The sequence below is a fragment of the Bufo bufo genome, chromosome 9 (genome assembly GCF_905171765.1).
Source record: "Bufo bufo chromosome 9, aBufBuf1.1, whole genome shotgun sequence".
Classification (NCBI taxonomy): Eukaryota; Metazoa; Chordata; class Amphibia; order Anura; family Bufonidae; genus Bufo; species Bufo bufo.
In genome coordinates, this window is record NC_053397.1 from 93,901,961 (window position 1) to 93,923,816 (window position 21,856).

The window sequence follows — 21,856 nt, forward strand, 5'->3', positions numbered from 1 at the left end:
TTCTACGTCAATAATGGGGTCCCCAAAGTGAGGTAGAGCGCACAGTGCATGGCCAGCTTGCTCTCCATTCACTGATATGGGAATGCAGGATATGGAAGCAGAGCGCTCATCTATTTTTGGAACTTCCATAACAGCAAATGGAGGATGGCCACTCTAGCATAGCTGCTTTTCCTTTCACTTCAGGGGCCTTGTTCAGGAGGTAAGAATTACACCTACTTAATATATGTGTCATATCCTGGTGATATGTAATTGCTAGTGTTGAGTGAATCGAGCTTCAGATCATCGATCCGAAGTCAAATCAATCTCAAACACTTTGATATTAATGCTGCCTCTATACAGCATTAAAATGTATGCTTGGAGCAAAACTTGAATGAATTCAGTATTAATTTATGTATCTTTAAAAACTTTTAAAATAAGAAATCCGAAGTCTGGTGTGGTACCGGCTGGTACCTCAGTACTAAACCCAACTTCGGATTCCTAATTTTAACTGTTTTCAAAGATGCAGAAATGAATATTGAATTAATTTACCAAAGTCTCGTGCAACTTAATGTGAAACTAATTTTGCCTACATGTAGGCAAGAAATTTTAATGTTGTACGGAGATAGGTCCCAGACAGCATTAAAACCAAAGATGTCTGATCTGAAGCTAAATTTGCTCAAGCCTAGTCATCAGAGTCACAGATGGGAATGCCACTTTAATGTTTACCAAGTTAAATAAATATACAGTAGTTCTAATTTAATATCTTGGTTCTATCACATGATGTCCTACACAAGATAAATGCTTAACTTTTGGCAGTGGATAATGTTATTGGATGGAGATTATTAATAAGTGCATAATCATACCCAACATGAACAATATATTTTAAATACATCTAATAATATTGTAGCAACAGGACTTTGTTTTCCGTCTTGCATAACGGGACCCAGACAGATCCGTTTTGATTCCCATAGACTTTTATTAGGATGGAGAGCAAACGGAATGCCTTTTTAAAGGCTTCCGTTTTGCATTCCATCATAATACAAGTCTATGGGCAGAGGAACATATCCATCCTTCCATCTTATGGATTCCATTATTTTCCGTTATAAACATGTTATAATGGAAAGACATAATGGAATCCCTAACACTAGTGTGAACCCACCCTTACATTGTCAGTTCACTGTTTGCCATTGTATTAAGCATTGGCCGGTGGCCAGATATTTGTGGATGTGTATCTAGGTCCATTACTCAGTATAGCATTGCACATTTACCACTGTTCCATGTTTACGTGCCGTGGCTACTTGTGAGTGTGAATTGCACCACTGTGATTTGTATGTCTCCTCAGTCTGGTTCTCGTGAGGTTAATCTCCTTGTGTTTTGCCTAATGTGCTCGTTAAGTCTACTATATATGTTCCAGTGTTCTATGTTAGTGGTTGTCCCTAGTTCTGTGTCAGACTGCTGTATATTGCTGAGCTCTGTATCTGTTGTTTTGTGTGTCTGGAGTCCTATAACCAGCCCTGGTTGTGCAACTTTCATATCTACAGTTTTTGCTTGTGTACTGCCTGGGCTTTCGAGTTTGTGCATGAATTGAGCTTTGTCTGTCTGTGTATGCCCCTTTTTTTGTTCGTATTCCCGTAGTCCCTGTGTCTGTACTGTGTCCTGTAATGACACTGTACATCTTTCTGCCTAACCATCTTGACCAATGCTGTCCAGTATCCACCAAGTGTGAAAGAGTTCCTTCAGCTCTTGCCGAGTGTGACCAGTAGTGTTGAGCACCAATATTCGAATAGCAAATTTTTATTGCGAATATCGCCACTTAGAGAATTCACGAATATTTAGAATATAGTGCTATATATTAGTTATATCGAATATTCTGCATTTTTTTTCTCTGAACACATAATTCCTCTCTATTTCTTGCTTGTGGGCAAAAGAGAAGGAAGCAATGTCAAGTTCACAACAATACTTAGTGCACCAATCAGTAATCTGTAGTCAGACTGATTAGCGCAATCGTGAATACATTGGAGCACTTGACTCTATCTGCATATAAAGCTATTCTAATGTTCTGCCGTGCCAACCATTTTCTCCAGTCTCAGGAAACTTATACCAGCTTGAAAAATGTAGCCAAAGTAACCCGCGCCTGTATTTCGCATTACGAATTCACATTAAACGATTTTTACATTGCCGATTTTTCGTATACCGTAAAATTATCTTGAATTCGTGAAATTTGCAAATATATGACAAATATTCTACAAAATATTTGTGAAATATTGCAAATTTGAATATAGCCTCTGCCGCTCAGCACTAGTGACCAGGTTCCTTCAGCTCTTGCTGAGTGTGAATGGTTTCCTACAGTGCATCATTGGTATGAAGGGGTTCCTGAAGCACCTTCCATGCTTGTAGGGGTTCCTAATGGGCTTTCTGAGTGTGTTTGGGTTCCTGTGGCGCCTGCATGTCCATGCGGTTTCCTGAAGCTCCTGTCATAGCTAAACTGTCCCCTAAAGTTCCTAAGACTCTTCTTATGGCCACTTTCAGATGAATGAGTTGTACACTCTGGATTTGGAGCGTGAGTATAAGACAGATCCTATCCTGAACTTCCAGCACTTCCGGGGTCGCATAGCATTATATTGATTTATGATTAGGGATGAGCGAACCCGAACCCGAACATTTTCGTAAAAGTCCGGGTTCGGGTTCGGTGTTCGGCGCTTTCTTGGCGCTTTTTGAAAGGCTGCAAAGCAGCCAATCAACAAGCGTCATACTACTTGCCCCAAGAGGCCATCACAGCCTTGCCTACTATTGGCATGGCTGTGATTGGCCAGTGCAGCATGTGACCCAGCCTCTATATAAGCTTGGGTCACGTAGCGCTGCACGTCACTCTGCTGATACAAGCGTAGGGAGAGGTTGCTGCTGCGACGTTAGGGCGAGATTAGGCAGATTAACTCCTCCAAAAGACTTAATTCAGTGATCGATCTCCAGCTGTGGATCATTGAAATGCTGATATTGAATTGCTCACTTTTTTTAGGCTGCCCAGAGCTTTTTATATCACTTTTTTCTGGGGTGATCGGCGGCCATTTTGTGGCTTGTGGTGCGCCAGCACAAGCTACCACCAAGTGCATTTAACCATCAATAGTGTGGTTATTTTTTGCTATATCCTACATCAGGTGCAGGCTGATCCTGTGTCACCCAAGTGCATTTAACCATCAATACTGTGGTTATTTTTTGGCCATATACTACATCAGGTTCAGGCTGATCCTGTGTCACCCAAATGCATTTAACCATCAATAGTGTGGTTATTTTTTGGCCATATACTACATCAGGTGCAGGCTGAGCCTGTGTCACCCAAGTGCATTTAACCATCAATAGTGTGGTTATTATTTGGCCATATATAACATCAGGTTCAGGCTGAGCCTGTGTCACCCAAGTGCATTTAACCATCAATAGTGTGGTTATTTTTTGGCCATATACTACATCAGGGGCAAGTTGAGCCTGTCACCCAGTGCCTAAAAAGTAGGCCTGACATTTCTATTCATCCAAATCAGTACTGTTTTAGCTGGTCAAGTTATTTTTGGTGACCGTAAAAGCACAGTTTTTGTTCTGGGTTGAAAAACAATTCCCAAATTTGCCATTCTCAAAATTAGTAGTTTCTGCTATATCAGGCCTACTTTAAATCTATCCCAAAAAGGGTATATTAGATTCAAGGTGCTGATAGTGTCATTCTGAAAAACTTAACACACACGCTACAGTGCAGATACAAGTCTAATTCTGTGATTAAAGGTATACCTGTCACACAGCGCCTAAAAAATAGGCCTGACATTTATATTCCTCCAAATCAGTACTGTTTTAGCTGGTCAAATTATTTGTAGTGACCGTAAAAGTACAGTTTTTGTTCTGGGTTGAAAAACTATTCCCAAATTTGCCATTCTCAAAATTAGTAGTTTCTGCTATATCAGGCCTACTTTAACCACCTCAGCCCCCAGTGCTTAAACACCCTGAAAGACCAGGCCACTTTTTACACTTCTGACCTACACTACTTTCACCGTTTATTGCTCGGTCATGCAACTTACCACCCAAATGAATTTTACCTCCTTTTCTTCTCACTAATAGAGCTTTCATTTGGTGGTATTTTATTGCTGCTGACATTTTTACTTTTTTTGTTATTAATCGAAATTTAACGATTTTTTTGCAAAAAAATGACATTTTTCACTTTCAGTTGTAAAATTTTGCAAAAAAAAACGACATCCATATATAAATTTTGCTCTAAATTTATTGTTCTACATGTCTTTGATAAAAAAAAAAATGTTTGGGTAAAAGTTATAGCGTTTACAAACTATGGTACAAAAATGTGAATTTCCGCTTTTTGAAGCAGCTCTGACTTTCTGAGCACCTGTCATGTTTCCTGAGGTCCTACAATGCCCAGACAGTACAAACACCCCACAAATGACAACATTTCGGAAAGTACACACCCTAAGGTATTCGCTGATGGGCATAGTGAGTTCATAGAACTTTTTATTTTTTGTCACAAGTTAGCGGAAAATGATGATTTTTTTTTTTTTTTCTTACAAAGTCTCATATTCCACTAACTTGTGACAAAAAATAAAAAGTTCTATGAACTCACTATGCCCATCACGAAATACCTTGGGGTCTCTTATTTCCAAAATGGGGTCACTTGTGGGGTAGTTATACTGCCCTGGCATTCTAGGGGACCAAATGTGTGGTAAGGAGTTTGAAATCAAATTCTGTAAAAAATGACGAGTGAAATCTGAAAGGTGCTCTTTGGAATATGGGCCCCTTTGCCCACCTAGGCTGCAAAAAAGTGTCACACATCTGGTATCTCCGTATTCAGTAGAAGTTGGGGAATGTGTTTTGGGGTGTCTTTTTACATATACCCATGCTGGGTGAGATAAATATCTTGGTCAAATGCCAACTTTGTATAAAAAAATGGGAAAAGTTGTCTTTTGCCAAGATATTTCTCTCACCCAGCATGGGTATATTTAAAATGACACCCCAAAACACATTCCCCAACTTCTCCTGAGTACGGCGATACCAGATGTGTGACACTTTTTTGCAGCCTAGGTGGGCAAAGGGGCCCATATTCCAAAGAGCACCTTTCGGATTTCACTGGTCATTTTTTACAGAATTTGATTTCAAACTCCTTACCACACATTTGGGCCCCTAGAATGCCAGGGCAGTATAACTACCCCACAAGTGACCCCATTTTGGAAAGAAGAGACCCCAAGGTATTCGCTGATGGGCATAGTGAGTTCATGGAAGTTTTTATTTTTTGTCACAAGTTAGTGGAATATGAGACTTTGTATGAAAAAAAAAAAATCATCATTTTCCTCTAACTTGTGACAAAAAATAAAAAATTCTAGGAACTCGCCATGCCCCTCACGGAATACCTTGGGGTGTCTTCTTTCCAAAATGGGGTCACTTGTGGGGTAGTTATACTGCCCTGGCATTTTCCAGGGGCCCTAATATGTGGTAAGTAGGTAAATGACCTGTGAAATCCTAAAGGTGCTCTTTGGAATATGGGCCCCTTTGCCCACCTAGGCTGCAAAAAAGTGTCACACAGGTGGTATCGCCGTATTCAGGAGAAGTTGGGGAATGTGTTTTGGGGTGTCATTTTACATATACCCATGCTGGGTGAGAGAAATATCTTGGCAAAAGACAACTTTTCCCATTTTTTTATACAAAGTTGGCATTTGACCAAGATATTTCTCTCACCGAGCATGGGTATATGTAAAATGACACCCCAAAACACATTCCCCAACTTTTCCCGATTACGGCGATACCAGATGTGTGACACTTTATTGCAGCCTAGATGCGCAAAGGTGCCCAAATTCCATTTAGGAGGGCATTTTTAGACATTTGGATACCAGACTTCTTCTCACGCTTTGGGGCCCCTAGAATGCCAGGGCAGTATAAATACCCCACATGTGACCCCATTTTGGAAAGAAGACACCCCAAGGTATTCAATGAGGGGCATGGCGAGTTCATAGAATTTTTTTTTTTTTGGCACAAGTTAGCGGAAATTGATATTTTTTATTTTTTTCTCACAAAGTCTCCCGTTCCGCTTACTTGGGACAAAAATTTCATTCTTTCATGGACTCAATATGCCCCTCACGGAATACCTGGGGGTGTTTTCTTTCCGAAATGGGGTCACATGTGGGGTATTTATACTGGCCTGGCATTCTAGGGGCCCTAAAGCGTGGGAAGAAGTCTGGAATATAAATGTCTAAAAAATTTTACGCATTTGGATTCCGTGAGGGGTATGGTGAGTTCATGTGAGATTTTATTTTTTGACACAAGTTAGTGGAATATGAGACTTTGTAAGAAAAAAAATAAAAAATTCCGCTAACTTGGGCCAAAAAAATGTCTGAATGGAGCCTTACAGAGGGTGATCAATGACAGGGGGGTGATCAATGACAGGGGGGTGATCAATGACAGGGGGGTGATCAGAGAGTCTATATGGGGTGATCACCCCCCTGTCATTGATCACCCCCCTGTAAGGCTCCATTCAGATGTCCGTATGTGTTTTGCGGATCCGATCCATGTATCCGTGGATCCGTAAAAATCATACGGACATCTGAATGCAGCATGACAGGGGGGGGTGATCAATGACAGGGGGGGTGATCAATGACAGGGGGGTGATCAGGGAGTCTGAATGGGGTGATCACCCCCCCCCTTGAAGGTTTCAGGGAGACGCCTGTATGTGTTTTGCGGATCCGATCCATCTATCAGTGGATCCGTAAAAATCATGCGGACATCTGAATGGAGCTTTACAGGGGGTTGATCAATGACAGGGGTGTAATCAATGACAGGGGGGTGATCAGGGAGTCTATATGGGGTGATAATCACAGTCATTGATCACGCCCCTGTAAGGCTTCATTCAGACGTCCGTATGCGTTTTGCGGATCCGATCCATCTATCAGTGGATCCGTAAAAATCATGCGGACATCTGAATGGAGCTTTACAGGGGGTTGATCAATGACAGGGGTGTAATCAATGACAGGGGGGTGATCAGGGAGTCTATATGGGGTGATAACCACAGTCATTGATCACGCCCCTGTAAGGCTTCATTCAGACGTCCGTATGCGTTTTGCGGATCCGATCCATCTATCAGTGGATCCGTAAAAATCATGCGGACATCTGAATGGAGCTTTACAGGGGGTTGATCAATGACAGGGGTGTAATCAATGACAGGGGGGTGATCAGGGAGTCTATATGGGGTGATCACCACAGTCATTGATCATGCCCCTGTAAGGCTTCATTCAGACGTCCGTATGCGTTTTGCGGATCCGATCCATCTATCAGTGGATCCGTAAAAATCATGCGGACATCTGAATGGAGCTTTACAGGGGGTTGATCAATGACAGGGGTGTAATCAATGACAGCGGGGTGATCAGGGAGTCTATATGGGGTGATAACCACAGTCATTGATCACGCCCCTGTAAGGCTTCATTCAGACGTCCATATGCGTTTTGCGGATCCGATCCATGTATCAGTGGATCCGTAAAAATCATGCGGACATCTGAATGGAGCTTTACAGGGGGTTGATCAATGACAGGGGGGTGATCAGGGAGTCTATATGGGGTGATCAGGGGTGATCAGGGGCTAATAAGGGGTTAATAAGTGACGGGGGGGGTGTAGTGTAGTGTAGTGGTGCTTGGTGGTACTTTACTGAGCTACCTGTGTCCTCTGGTGGTCGATCCAAACAAAGGGGACCACCAGAGGACCAGGTAGCAGGTATATTAGACGCTGTTATCAAAACAGCGTCTAATATACCTGTTAGGGGTTAAAAAAAACACATCTCCAGCCTGCCAGCGAACGATCGCCGCTGGCAGGCTGGAGATCAACTCTCTTACCTTCCGTTCCTGTGAGCGCGCGCGCCTGTGTGCGCGGGTTCACAGGAAGTTTCGGCTCGCGCGAGATGACGCGTATATGCGTGACTCTGCGCAGGGCTGCCACCTCCTGAACGCGAATCTGCGTTAGGCGGTCCGGAGGTGGTTAAATCTATCCCAAAAAGGGTATATTAGATTCAAGGTGCTGATAGTGTCATTCTGAAAAACTTAACACACACGCTACAATGCAGATACAAGTCTAATTCTGTGATTAAAGGTATACCTGTCACACAGCGCCTAAAAAATAGGCCTCACATTTATATTCAGCTAAATCTGCCATTACTGGTGTGCCTGTATTAGTGTAATACGGTACCTAAATAGATAGCCAGACAGTGTTAGGTGTCTGTAAAAAAAAGGCCTGAATTTTAATTCAATACATTGGCCCGAATAATATTTTTCTTATTGTGGTGAACGGGAACAATGAGGAAAACATCTAGTAAGGGACGCGGACGTGGACATGATCGTGGTGGTGTTAGTGGACCCTCTGGTGCTGGGAGAGGACGTGGCCGTTCTGCCACAGCCACACGTCCTAGTGTACCAACTACCTCAGGTCCCAGTAGCCGCCAGAATTTACAGGGATATTTGGTGGGGCCCAATGCCGTTCGAAGGATGGTAAGGCCTGAGCAGGTACAGGCATTAGTCAATTGGGTGGCCGACAGTGCATCCAGCACGTTCACATTATCTCCCACCCAGTCTTCTGCAGAAAGCGCACAGATGGCACATGAAAACCAAGCCCATCAGTCTGTCACATCACCCCCATGCATATCAGGAAAACTGTCTGAGCCTCAAGTTATGCAGCAGTCTCTTATGCTGTTTGAAGACTCTGCTGCCAGGGTTTCCCAAGGGCATCCACATAGCTCTTCCCCAGGGAGGGAAGAGATAGAATGCACTAACGCACAACCACTTATGTTTCCTGATGATGAGGACATGGGAATACCACCTCAGCACGTCTCTGATGATGACGAAACACAGGTGCCAACTGCTGCGTCTTTCTGCAGTGTGCAGACTGAACAGGAGGTCAGGGATCAAGACTGTGTGGAAGACGATGCAGGGGACGATGAGGTCCTAGAACCCACATGGAATGAAGGTCGTGCCACTGACTTTCACAGTTCGAAGGAAGAGGCAGTGGTGAGACCGAGCCAACAGCGTAGCAAAAGGCAAAGAGGGAGCAGTGGGCAAAATCAGAACACCCGCCGCCAAGAGACTCCGCGTGCTACTGACCGCCACCATCTGGGACCGAGCACCCCAAAGGCAGCTTCAAGGAGTTCCCTGGCATGGCACTTCTTCAAACAATGTGCTGACGACAAGACCCGAGTGGTTTGCACGCTGTGCCATCAGAGCCTGAAGCGCGGCATTAACGTTCTAACCATTAGCACAACCTGCATGACCAGGAACCTACATGCAAAGCATGAACTGCAGTGAAGTAAACACTTTAAAAACAAGTCACTCAGGCTCCCCCTGCTACCTCTTCTGCTGCTGCCGCCTCGGCCTCTTCTGCTGCTGCCGCCTCAGCCTCTTTCTTCGCCTCTGGAGGAACGTTGGCACCTGCCGCCCAGCAAACATGGGATGTACCACCAACACCACCACCTGCGTCACCAAGCATCTCAACCATGTCACACGGCAGCGTTCAGCTCTCCATCTCACAAACATTTGAGAGAAAGCGTAAATTCCCACCTAGCCACCCTCGATCCCTGGCCCTCAATGCCAGCATTTCTAAACTACTGGCCTATGAAATGCTGTCATTTAGACTGGTGGACACAGACAGCTTCAAACAGCTCATGTCGCTTGCTGTCCCAAAGTATGTTGTTCCCAGCCGCCACTACTTCTCCAAGAGAGCCGTGCCTTCCCTGCACAGCCAAGTGTACGATAAAATCAAGTGTGCACTGCACAACGCCATCTGTGGCAAGGTCCACCTAACCACAGATACGTGGACCAGTAAGCACGGCCAGGGACGCTATATCTCCCTAACTGCACACTGGGTAAATGTAGTGGCGGCTGGGCCCCAGGCGGAGAGCTGTTTGGCGCACGTCCTTCCGCCGCCAAGGATCGCAGGGCAACATTCTTTGCCTCCTGTCTCCTCCTCCTCCTACTCAGCTTCCTCCTCCTCTTCTTCCACCTGCTCATCCAGTCAGCCACACACCTTCACCACCAACTTCAGCACAGCCAGGGGTAAAGGTCAGCAGGCCGTTCTGAAACTCATATGTTAGGGGGACAGGCCCCACACCGCACAGGAGTTGTGGCGGGGTATAGAACAACAGACCGACGAGTGGTTGCTGCCGGTGAGCCTCAAGCCCGGCCTGGTGGTGTGCGATAATGGGCGAAATCTCGTTGCAGCTCTGGGACTAGCCGGTTTGACGCACATCCCTTGCCTGGCGCATGTGCTGAATTTGGTGATGCAGAAGTTCATTCGCAACTACCCCGACATGTCAGAGCTGCTGCATAAAGTGCGGGCCGTCTGTTCGCGTTTCCGGCGTTCACACCCTGCCGCTGCTCGCCTGTCTGCGCTACAGCGTAACTTCGGCCTTCCCGCTCACCGCCTCATATGCGACGTGCCCACCAGGTGGAACTCCACCTTGCACATGCTGGACAGACTGTGCGAGCAGCAGCAGGCAATAGTGGAGTTTCAGCTGCAGCACGCACGGGTCAGTCGCACTGCGGAACAGCACCACTTCACCACCAATGACTGGGCCTCCATGCGAGACCTGTGTGCCCTGTTGCGCTGTTTCGAGTACTCCACCAACATGGCCAGTGGCGATGACGCCGTTATCAGCGTTACAATACCACTTCTATGTCTCCTTGAGAAAACACTTACGGCGATGATGGAAGAGGAGGTGGCCCAGGAGGAAGAGGAGGAAGAGGGGTCATTTTTAGCACTTTCAGGCCAGTCTCTTCGATGTTTTTTGCAACAGCAGAGGCCAGGTACAAATGTGGCCAGACAGGGCCCACTACTGGAGGACGAGGAGGACGAGGAGGAGGTGGAGGAGGATGAGGATGAAGCATGTTCACAGCGGGGTGGCACCCAAAGCAGCTCGGGCCCATCACTGGTGCGTGGCTGGGGGGAAACGCAGGACGATGACGATACGCCTCCCACAGAGGACAGCTTGTCCTTACCTCAGGGCAGCCTGGCACACATAAGCGACTACATGCTGCAGTGCCTGCGGAACGACAGCAGAGTTACCCACATTTTAACGTGTGCGGACTACTGGGTTGCCACCCTGCTGGATCCCCGGTACAAAGACAATGTGCCCACCTTACTTCCTACACTGGAGCGTGATAGGAAGATGCGCGAGTACAAGCGCACGTTGGTAGACGCGCTACTGAGAGCATTCCCAAATGTCACAGGGGAACCAGTGGAAGCCCAAGGCGAAGGTAGAGGAGGAGCAAGAGGTCGCCAACGCAGCTGTGTCACGGCCAGCTCCTGAGGGCAGGGTTAGCATGGCAGAGATGTGGAAAAGTTTTGTCACCACGCCACAGCTAACTGCACCACTACCTGATACGGAACGTGTTAGCAGGAGGCAACATTTTACTAACATGGTGGAACAGTACCTGTGCACACCCCTCCACGTACTGACTGATGGTTTGGCCCCATTCAACTTCTGGGTCTCCAAATTGTCCACGTGGCCAGAGCAAGCCTTTTATCCCTTGGAGGTGCTGGCCTGCCCGGCGGCCAGCGTTTTGTCTGAACGTGTATTCAGCACGGCAGGGGGCGTCATTTTTAGACAAACGCAGCCGCCTGTTAACAGCCAATATGGACAAGCTGACGTTCATAAAAATGAACCAGGCATGGATCCCACAGGACCTGTCCATCCCTTGTGCAGATTAGACATTAACTACCTCCCCTTAACCATATATTATTGTACTCCAGGGCACTTCCTCATTCAATCCTATTTTTATTTTCATTTTACCATTATATTGCGGGGCAACCCAAAGTTGAATGAACCTCTCCTCTGTCTGGGTGCCGGGGCCTAAATATGTGACAGTGGCCTCTTCCAGTGGTGGGTGACGTGAAGCCTGATTCTCTGCTATGACATGAAGACTGATTCTGTGCTGACATGAAGCCAGATTCTCTGTTACGGGACCTCTCTCCTCTGTCTGGGTGCCAGGGCCTAAATGTGTGACAGTGGCCTGTTCCAGTGGTGGGTGACCTGAAGCCTGATTCTCTGCTATGACATGAAGACAGATTCTGTGCTGACATGAAGCCAGATTCTCTGTTACGGGACCTCTCTCCTCTGTCTGGGTGCCGGGGCCTAAATATGTGACAGTGGCCTGTTCCAGTGGTGGGTGACGTGAAGCCTGATTCTCTGCTATAACATGAAGACTGATTCTGTGCTGACATGAAGCCAGATTCTCTGTTACGGGACCTCTCTCCTCTGTCTGGGTGCCAGGGCCTAAATGTGTGACAGTGGCCTGTTCCAGTGGTGGGTGACGTGAATCCTGATTCTCTGCTATGACATGAAGACTGATTCTGTGCTGACATGAAGCCAGATTCTCTGTTACGGGACCTCTCTCCTCTGTCTGGGTGCCAGGGCCTAAATGTGTGACAGTGGCCTCTTCCAGTGGTGGGTGACGTGAAGCCTGATTCTCTGCTATGACATGAAGACTGATTCTGTGCTGACATGAAGCCAGATTCTCTGTTACGGGACCTCTCTCCTCTGTCTGGGTGCCGGGGCTTAAATATGTGACAGTGGCCTGTTCCAGTGGTGGGTGATGTGAAGCCTGATTCTCTGCTATGACATGAAGACTGATTCTGTGCTGACATGAAGCCAGATTCTCTGTTACGGGACCTCTCTCCTCTGTCTGGGTGCCAGGGCCTAAATATGTGACAGTGGCCTCTTCCAGTGGTGGGTGACGTGAAGCCTGATTCTCTGCTATGACATGAAGACTGATTCTGTGCTGACATGAAGCCAGATTCTCTGTTACGGGACCTCTCTCCTCTGTCTGGGTGCCGGGGCCTAAATATGTGACAGTGGCCTGTTCCAGTGGTGGGTGCCCATAAGCCTGATTCTCTGCTATGACATGAAGACTGATTCTCTGCTGACATGAAGCCAAATTCTCTGCTATGGCATGAAGAGACTGATTCTCTGCTGACGTGAAGCCCTATTCTCTGCTACGGGACCTCTGTCCAATTGATATTGGTTAATTTTTATTTTTTTTATTTATATTTTAATTCATTTCCCTATCCACATTTGTTTGCAGGGGATTTACCTACATGTTGCTGCCTTTTGCAGCCCTCTAGCTCTTTCCTGGGCTGTTTTACAGCCTTTTTAGTGCCGAAAAGTTCGGGTACCCATTGACTTCAATGGGGTTCGGGTTCGGGACGAAGTTCGGGTCCAGGTGTTCGCTCAACTCTATTAATCAGTAGAGTAATAATGTAAAATTTTATAGTATTGTTTAGTTTAATATTTTACTTTATTACCTGTGACAGCAAGCGTTCTGAAAATACTGTACTATGGTAAGCTAGATAATTAATATAGTCACAAACCTATATTCTGCCTAATTAAAGAAAAAAAAATGATTCAGCTGTTCTTTGTCATTTTTTCCTGCATTTGTACACATCAGAAGATTAACATTAGAGGGGTAGTGAAATGTTTGCCCATAAATCTTTATTAGTTTATGATTTTTATAGTACATACAGTACCTTGCAAAAGTTTTCACCCCCCTTGACTTTTTTTTATACACTGCGTGCAGAATTATTAGGCAAATGAGTATTTTGACCACATCATCCTCTTTATGCATGTTGTCTTACTCCAAGCTGTATAGGCTCGAAAGCCTACTACCAATTAAGCATATTAGGTGATGTGCATCTCTGTAATGAGAAGGGGTGTGGTCTAATGACATCAACACCCTATATTAGGTGTGCATAATTATTAGGCAACTTCCTTTCCTTTGGCAAAATGGGTCAAAAGAAGGACTTGACAGGCTCAGAAAAGTCAAAAATAGTGAGATATCTTGCAGAGGGATGCAGCACTCTTAAAATTGCAAAGCTTCTGAAGCGTGATCATCGAACAATCAAGCGTTTCATTCAAAATAGTCAACAGGGTCGCAAGAAGCGTGTGGAAAAACCAAGGCGCAAAATAACTGCCCATGAACTGAGAAAAGTCAAGCGTGCAGCTGCCAAGATGCCACTTGCCTCCAGTTTGGCCATATTTCAGAGCTGCAACATCACTGGAGTGCCCAAAAGCACAAGGTGTGCAATACTCAGAGACATGTCCAAGGTAAGAAAGGCTGAAAGACGACCACCACTGAACAAGACACACAAACTGAAACGTCAAGACTGGGCCAAGAAATATCTCAAGACTGATTTTTCTAAGGTTTTATGGACTGATGAAATGAGAGTGAGTCTTGATGGGCCAGATGGATGGGCCCGTGGCTGGATTGGTAAAGGGCAGAGAGCTCCAGTCCGACTCAGACGCCAGCAAGGTGGAGGTGGAGTACTGGTTTGGGCTGGTATAATCAAAGATGAGCTTGTGGGGCCTTTTCGGGTTGAGGATGGAGTCAAGCTCAACTCCCAGTCCTACTGCCAGTTTCTGGAAGACACCTTCTTCAAGCAGTGGTACAGGAAGAAGTCTGCATCCTTCAAGAAAAACATGATTTTCATGCAGGACAATGCTCCATCACACGCGTCCAAGTACTCCACAGCGTGGCTGGCAAGAAAGGGTATAAAAGAAGAAAATCTAATGACATGGCCTCCTTGTTCACCTGATCTGAACCCCATTGAGAACCTGTGGTCCATCATCAAATGTGAGATTTACAAGGAGGGAAAACAGTACACCTCTCTGAACAGTGTCTGGGAGGCTGTGGTTGCTGCTGCACGCAATGTTGATGGTGAACAGATCAAAACACTGACAGAATCCATGGATGGCAGGCTTTTGAGTGTCCTTGCAAAGAAAGGTGGCTATATTGGTCACTGATTTGTTTTTGAATGTCAGAAATGTATATTTGTGAATGTTGAGATGTTATATTGGTTTCACTGGCAAAAATAAATAATTGAAATGGGTATATATTTGTTTTTTGTTAAGTTGCCTAATAATTATGCACAGTAATAGTCACCTGCACACACAGATATCCCCCTAAAATAGCTAAAACTAAAAACAAACTAAAAACTACTTCCAAAAATATTCAGCTTTGATATTAATGAGTTTTTTGGGTTCATTGAGAACATGGTTGTTGTTCAATAATAAAATTAATCCTCAAAAATACAACTTGCCTAATAATTCTGCACTCCCTGTATTTTGGTGCCTCACAACCTGGAATTAACATGGATTGTTTGAGGATTTCCATTATCTAATTTACAGAACATTCCCACAACTTTAAAGATTATTATTTTTTTTATTGTGAAGCAAACAACAAAAAGGACTAAATAACAGAAAAAGTCAATGTGCATAACTATTCACCACCCTAAAGTCAATACTTTGTAAAGCCACTTTATGGGGCAATCACAGCTCCAAGTCGCTTTGGATAAGTCTCTGTGAGCTTGCCACATCTTACCTCTGGGATTTTTGCCCATTCCTTCTTGCAAAACTGCTCTAGCTCCTTTAACCACTTAGGGACCCATGACATATCGGTACGGCATGGTTCCCGAGTCCTTAAAGACCCATGACGTACCGGCAGGGGAGGGCTGGCAGCCTTAGTCCTGGGGGGCAAATCCAGTTAAGTGGCCCATTTTAGCCCCGCCCATTATTAAAAGCCCCTCCTACATATAATAGGCCACTCCCAGCACACACTGTACAGCTGACATTCTATAGTTGAGGCCTGTCTACACATCATACGGAGAGGGGAGAGTCTGTCCTGGCTGCACTGCCTGCTTATATAACAAGCTACAGCCAGGAAGCTCCTCCGCTCTCCTCCCTACCCAGATCCTGCTCAAGGCTTGTGGTTCCCCCCACCATCTGCCACCCGCCCATGGCCTGCTGCCCCCTTTCGTCATCCTCACCCAGCTCTGAATGCTCCTTCTGCAAATGGCAGGAGGAGGAGCCGGAGCATCTCCTCTCCTACATATCACCACATACCTCTTACATCCAGTGATGTCACCTTTGATGTAGACGTTCTCTTTCCTCATCTTCTCCATTCAGATCAGACCGCCATGATGATTTTTCTGCCATCTCCCGTCTCTGCAGAGATTGAGAAACAGACATTAGTTTCCTGCCACCCCCAATACTATACTGCAGAAACAGTCCCCCTGGAAATACTACTACCACACAGATAGTGCCCCCAATACTGTACCCGCTATGCCCCCAATACTATACTGCAGAAACAGTACCCCTGGGAATACTACTACCACACAGATAGTGCCCCCTTAAACAATTATTGGCACACAGTGCTCTAAAAAATAACTACGCCCAGACACTAATAGTATAAAGATAATGTCCCCCAAAAATTATTGTGCTAAGCTGATACTGTGGCAGGGTGCCCCCCAAAGTAACAGTGCTCCCCAAAATCCCACCAATAGAAATAATTCTCTGCCAGAGCACACTTAGTAGTAATAATGTCCCTATAGTGCCCTAGTAATCATGTTCCTCATAGCCCCCCAGTAGTAGTAAAGCTCCCCATAATACCCCCTAGTAGTACTAATTTTCCCTATAATATGACAGTACATGAAATACCCCCGCTTAGTGCCCGCAGTTGAGCTAATGTCCCCATAATGTATGCCAGTATAATATACCCCTATAAAGTGCCCCAGTAAATGCCCTCATTCTGCCCCTCTCCCCCTCCCCCATAGTGTCCCCCATAGTGTCCCCCATAATATGCCAGTAAAAAAATGCCTTTTAGTGCCCCCAGCAGATGCCCCTATATTGCTCCTCTCCCCCACAATGTGCCAGTAAAAAAAATGCCCCTTCTTAGTGCCACCATATGCCCCAATAGTGCTCCACTCCCCCATAGTGCCCCCAAATAATGCCCCATAGTGCCGCTCTCCCCTATAGTGCCTCCCATAATGTGCCAGTAAAAAATGCCCCCTTAGTGCCACCAAATGCCATAGTGCCCCCATAATGTTCCAATACAAAAGGCCCCTTTAGAGCCCCCACTTCCCCATAGTGCCCCCAAATAATGCCCCTATAGTAACACCAGATGCCCCATAGTGCTGCTCTCCCCTATAGTGCCCCCCAGAATGTGCCAATAATAAAAAAAAAAGCCCCTTTCGAGCCCCCAGATACCCCCATAGTGCTCCTCTCCCCCATGGTGCCCCCCATAATGTACTAGTAAGAAATGCCCCCATAGTGCCAGCTCCTCCAGTAGTGCCAGCTCCCCTCATAGTGCCAGCTCCCCCCATAGTGCCAGCTCCCCCCATAGTGCCAGCTCCCCCCATAGTGTCAGCCCCCCCATAGTGTCAGCCCCCCCATAGTGCCAGCCCCTCCATAGTGTCAGCACCCCTATAGTGCCAGCTCCCCCTATAGTGCCAGCTCTCCTTATTGTGCCAGCTCCCCCCATAGTGCCCCCCATAGTGCTAGCTCCCCCATAGTGCCAGTCCCCCCATAGTGCCAGTCCCCCCATAGTGCCAGCCCCCCCCATAGTGCCAGCCCCCCCCATAGTGCCAGCTCCCCCTATAGTGCCAGCTCCCCCTATAGTGCCAGCTCCCCCTATAGTGCTAGCTCCCCCCATAGTGCCAGCCCCCCCTATAGTGCCATATCCCCCCCATAGTGCCAGATCCCCCCCATAGAACAGGGGAGGGACACACCTCTCCCTCCCCTGCCCGGCCACAGCACAGACGCAATTACATCCAGGGCCGCGCCGCCTGTGGTGATGGGCGGTGCGGCCCTGAAGAATAAAAAAAATATATATTTTTTTTTAAAGACGGGCGGCCCAGCGGCCGTTTATTTAGGGCGGCCTGGGGGGCAATTGCCTCCCTGCCCCCCGGCCCAGCCCGCCCCTGCGTACCGGTACGTCATGTGTTGTTCCGATCACCGCCGCCAAGCGGGCAGTGATCGGAACAAGGTGCCTGCTCAAACCATTGAACAGGCACCTCAGCTTAATGCGCGGGGGGGTCCCGTGACCCCCCCGTGTCAGCGATCGCCGCGGCTTTTACCTGGTGTGGCGGCGGTGGTGCCATCGGGTACCCATGGTGCTGTGGGGGGGACCTGATGGCATGGAAGGCAGCGCGATGTCTTCCTGAGGCATCTGCGCTGCCTTCCAGTGATGAGCCTGTGAGATCCAGCCCCCTGGATCTCACAGGCCGGAAGCTGTATGAGCAATACACACTGTATTACTCATACAGCCAATGCATTCCAATACAGAAGTGTTGGAATGCATCGTAAAGGATTAGACCCCCAAAAGTTCAAGTCCCAAAGTGGGACAAAAAAAAGTGAACAAAAAAGTTGAAAAAATAAAATTTTCCCCCCAAAAAATAAGTAAAAATAAACAAAAACATAATTTTCCCCAAATAAAGTAAAAAAAAATTGGTAAGAAATAGGGGGGGGGGGAAGGATACATATTAGGTATCGACGCGTCCGTATCGACCATCTCTATAAAAAATATATCACATGACCTAACCCCTCAGATGAACACCGTAAAAAATAAAAAATAAAAACTGTGCAAAATAAACCATTTTTCTGTCACCCTACATCACAAAAAGTACAACAGCAAGCGATCAAAAAGGCGTTTGCCCATCAAGATAGTACCAATCTAACCGTCACCTCATCCCGCAAAAAATGAGCCCCTACCTGAGACAATCGCCCAAAAAAGAAAAAAACTATGGCTCAAAATATGGAGACACTAAAACATTTTTTTTGTTTCAGAAAAGCTGTTATTGTGTAAAACTTACATAACTAAAAAAAAGTATACATATTTGGTATCGCCGCATTCGTATCGACCGGCTCTATGAAAATATCACATGACCTAACCCCTCAGATGAACACCGTAAAAAAAAAAAAAAAAACTATGCTAAAGAAACCATTTTTTTGTCACCTTACATTACAAAAAGTGTAATAGCAAGCGATCAAAAAGTCATATGCACCTCAAAATAGTTCCAATCAAACCGTCATCTCATCCCACAAAAAATGAGACCCTACCTAAGATAATCGCCCAAAAACTGAAAAAACTATGGCTCTCAGAATATGGAGACACTAAAACATGATTTTTTTTGTTTCAAAAATGATATTATTGTGTAAAACTTACATAAATAAAAAAAAAGTATACATATTAGGTATCGCCGCATCCGTGACAACCTGGTCTATAAAAATATCACATGATCTAACCATGATGAATGTTGTAAATAACAAAAAAATAAAAACTGTGCCAAAACAGCTATTTCTTGTTATCTTGCCTCACAAAAAGTGTAATATAGAGCAACCAAAAATCATATGTACCCTAAACTAGTACCAACAATACTGCCACCCTATCCCGTAGTTTCTAAAATGGGGCCACTTTTTGGAGTTTCTACTCTAGGGGTGCATCAAGGGGGCTTCAAATGGGACATGGTGTCAAAAAAAACAGTCCAGCAAAATCTGCCTTCCAAAAACCGTATGGCATTCCTTTTCTTCTGTGCCCTGCCGTGTGCCCGTACAGCTGTTTACGACCACATATGGGGTGTTTCTGAAAACTACAAAATCAGGCTCATGAATATTGAGTTTTGTTTGGCTGTTAACCCTTGCTTTGTTACTGGGAAAAATGGATTAAAATGGAAAATTTGACAAGAAATTGAAATTCTGAAATTTCATCTCCATTTGCCAATAACTCTTGTGGAACACCTAAAGGGTTAACGATGTTGGTAAAATCTGTTTTGAATACCTTGAGGGGTGTAGTTTCTTTGATGGGGTCACTTTTATGGAGTTTCTACTCTAGGGGTGCATCAGGGAGGCTTCAAATGGGACATGGTGTAAAAAAAAAACAGTCCAGCAAACTCTGCCCGTACAGTAGTTTACGACCACATATGGGGTGTTTCTGTAAACTACAGAATCAGGGCCATAAATATTGAGTTTTGTTTGGCTGTTAACTAGAGGTGAGCGGACACCTGGATGTTCGGGTTCGGCAGGTTCGGCCGAACTTAAAAAAAATTCGGGTTCGGGACCCGAACCCGAACCCCATTGAAGTCAATGGGGACCCGAACTTTTGGGCACTAAAATGGCTCTAAAATAGTCCTGGAAAGGGCTAGAGGGCTGCAAAAGGCATCAAAATGTGCTTAAGAGCATGACAGCTGTTCTGCAAACAAATGTGGATAGGGAAATGACTTAAAATAACATAAAATACAGAAAAATTTAAAATAACAATCTGGATCTAGGAGTAGGAGGTTGAGGAGGCGGTGGATGTGGCGGTGTAGGTTGACGTGGCGGTGTAGGTGGAAGCGGCAGTGAAGGAGAAACACTAATTTGTGTTATTTTTTATTTTTAAATTAGGGTATCCCCCAAAATATTGGGACATATAACAAAATAAAACAAAGAATAAGTGCACTTGAGTACAAGAATGGATGGTTGAGGCTGGTATAAATGTCTATTCTGCACAAGGTACAGACAAGTCCTGTGGGATCCATGCCTGGTTCATTTTAATAAACGTAAGCTTGTCCACATTTGCTGCGGCCTGTGATAATGATCTCTGCCGTACTAAACACACGTTCACACTATACACTGGCTGCAGGGCAGGTCAGCACCTCCAAGGCTGAAAAAGCTTTTCCACATTTTGGCCATGCTAACCCTGCTTTCTTAGGAGCTGGCGGTGCCCCATCTGCGTTAGCGACTAGAGATGTCCCGAATAGTTCACCGGCGAATAGTTCCCGGCGAACATAGCTTGTTCGAGTTCGCCGCGGCGGGCGAATATATGCGATGTTCGGTCCGCCCCCTATTCGTCATCATTGAGTAAACTTTGACCCTCTACCTCACAGTCAGCAGACACATTCCAGCCAATCAGCAGCAGACCCTCCCTCCCAGACCCGCCCACCTCCTGGACAGCATCCATTTTAGATTCATTCGAAAGCTGCATTCTTAGTGAGAGGAGGGACAGTGTAGCTGCTGCTGATTTAATAGGGAAATCGATAGCTAGGCTAGTGTATTCAGTGTCCACTACAGTCCTGAAGGACTCATCTGATCTCTGCTGTAAGGACAGCGTCCCAGAAAGCCCTTTTTAGGGCTAGAACATCAGTCTGCTCTTTTTTTTTTTTCTCCTGTGTAATCAAATTGCAGTTGCCTGCCTGCCAGTATGTGTGTCAGGCTCACAGCCCTGCAAGTGCATAGTGTCACCAGCGCAACTCATATCTGGTGTCACATTCGATTACATTTAAAGAAAAACAACAATTTTGGCTGAATAAATAGCAGTCAGTTACACACGTGTTTGTGTGTTTAAGGCACAGTGCATAGTGTCACTTTAGCGCCATTCATATCTGGTGTCACATTAGATTCCATTTAAAGAAAAAAATCTATTTTGGCTGAATAAATAGCAGTCAGTTACACACGTGTTTGTGTGTTTAAGGCCCAGTGCAGTGCATAGTGTCACTTCAGCGCCATTCATATCTGGTGTCACATTCAATTCCATTTAACCCCTTAGTGACCACCCATACGTGTTTTTATGGCGGTCACTAAGGGGCCTTGGGCTGGAGCGCCTCCTTTTTACGGCGGCACTTCAGCCCAAGTTAGCGATAAAATCAATCGCTGTAGCTCCGTGCCCGCAGCTACCGGAGGTAGCTGAGGGCTCGTGGCAGTGATCAGAGACCGTGACAAGTGGTCTCTGATCACGTGATCGCCGTGATACACTTTATCACGGCGATCACCGAAAATGCCGGCAGCGGAGATGCCTGCACTAAACTTTCTCCCTCCTCTCATGTAAGAGAGCAGGGAGAAAGTCTCCGGTGCTAGGATCGGGTCCCCCAGCGCTTCAGGTCCTAAGCTGGGTCCCGATCCTCACCCCCCACCCCCCTTACCCTCAAGAAAGAAGGCGGAGGCGGCCCGGCGCATGCGCAGACTTAAAGCCGGCCGCCACCGCTCACTGTAAGGTCTCTCTCCTCAGGAGAGGAGAGAGAAGTTCAAATTATGCCCCGATCGGGTCCCCCAGCACCCCGATTG

At 46.0% G+C, this 21,856-nt stretch overlaps 1 protein-coding gene across 1 annotated transcript in view; it reads left to right on the plus strand.

Moving 5' to 3' along the window:
* Window positions 1-21,856, plus strand: part of LOC120978569 (potassium channel subfamily T member 2-like) — a 1,475,081-nt gene that overhangs the window by 575,968 nt on the left and 877,257 nt on the right.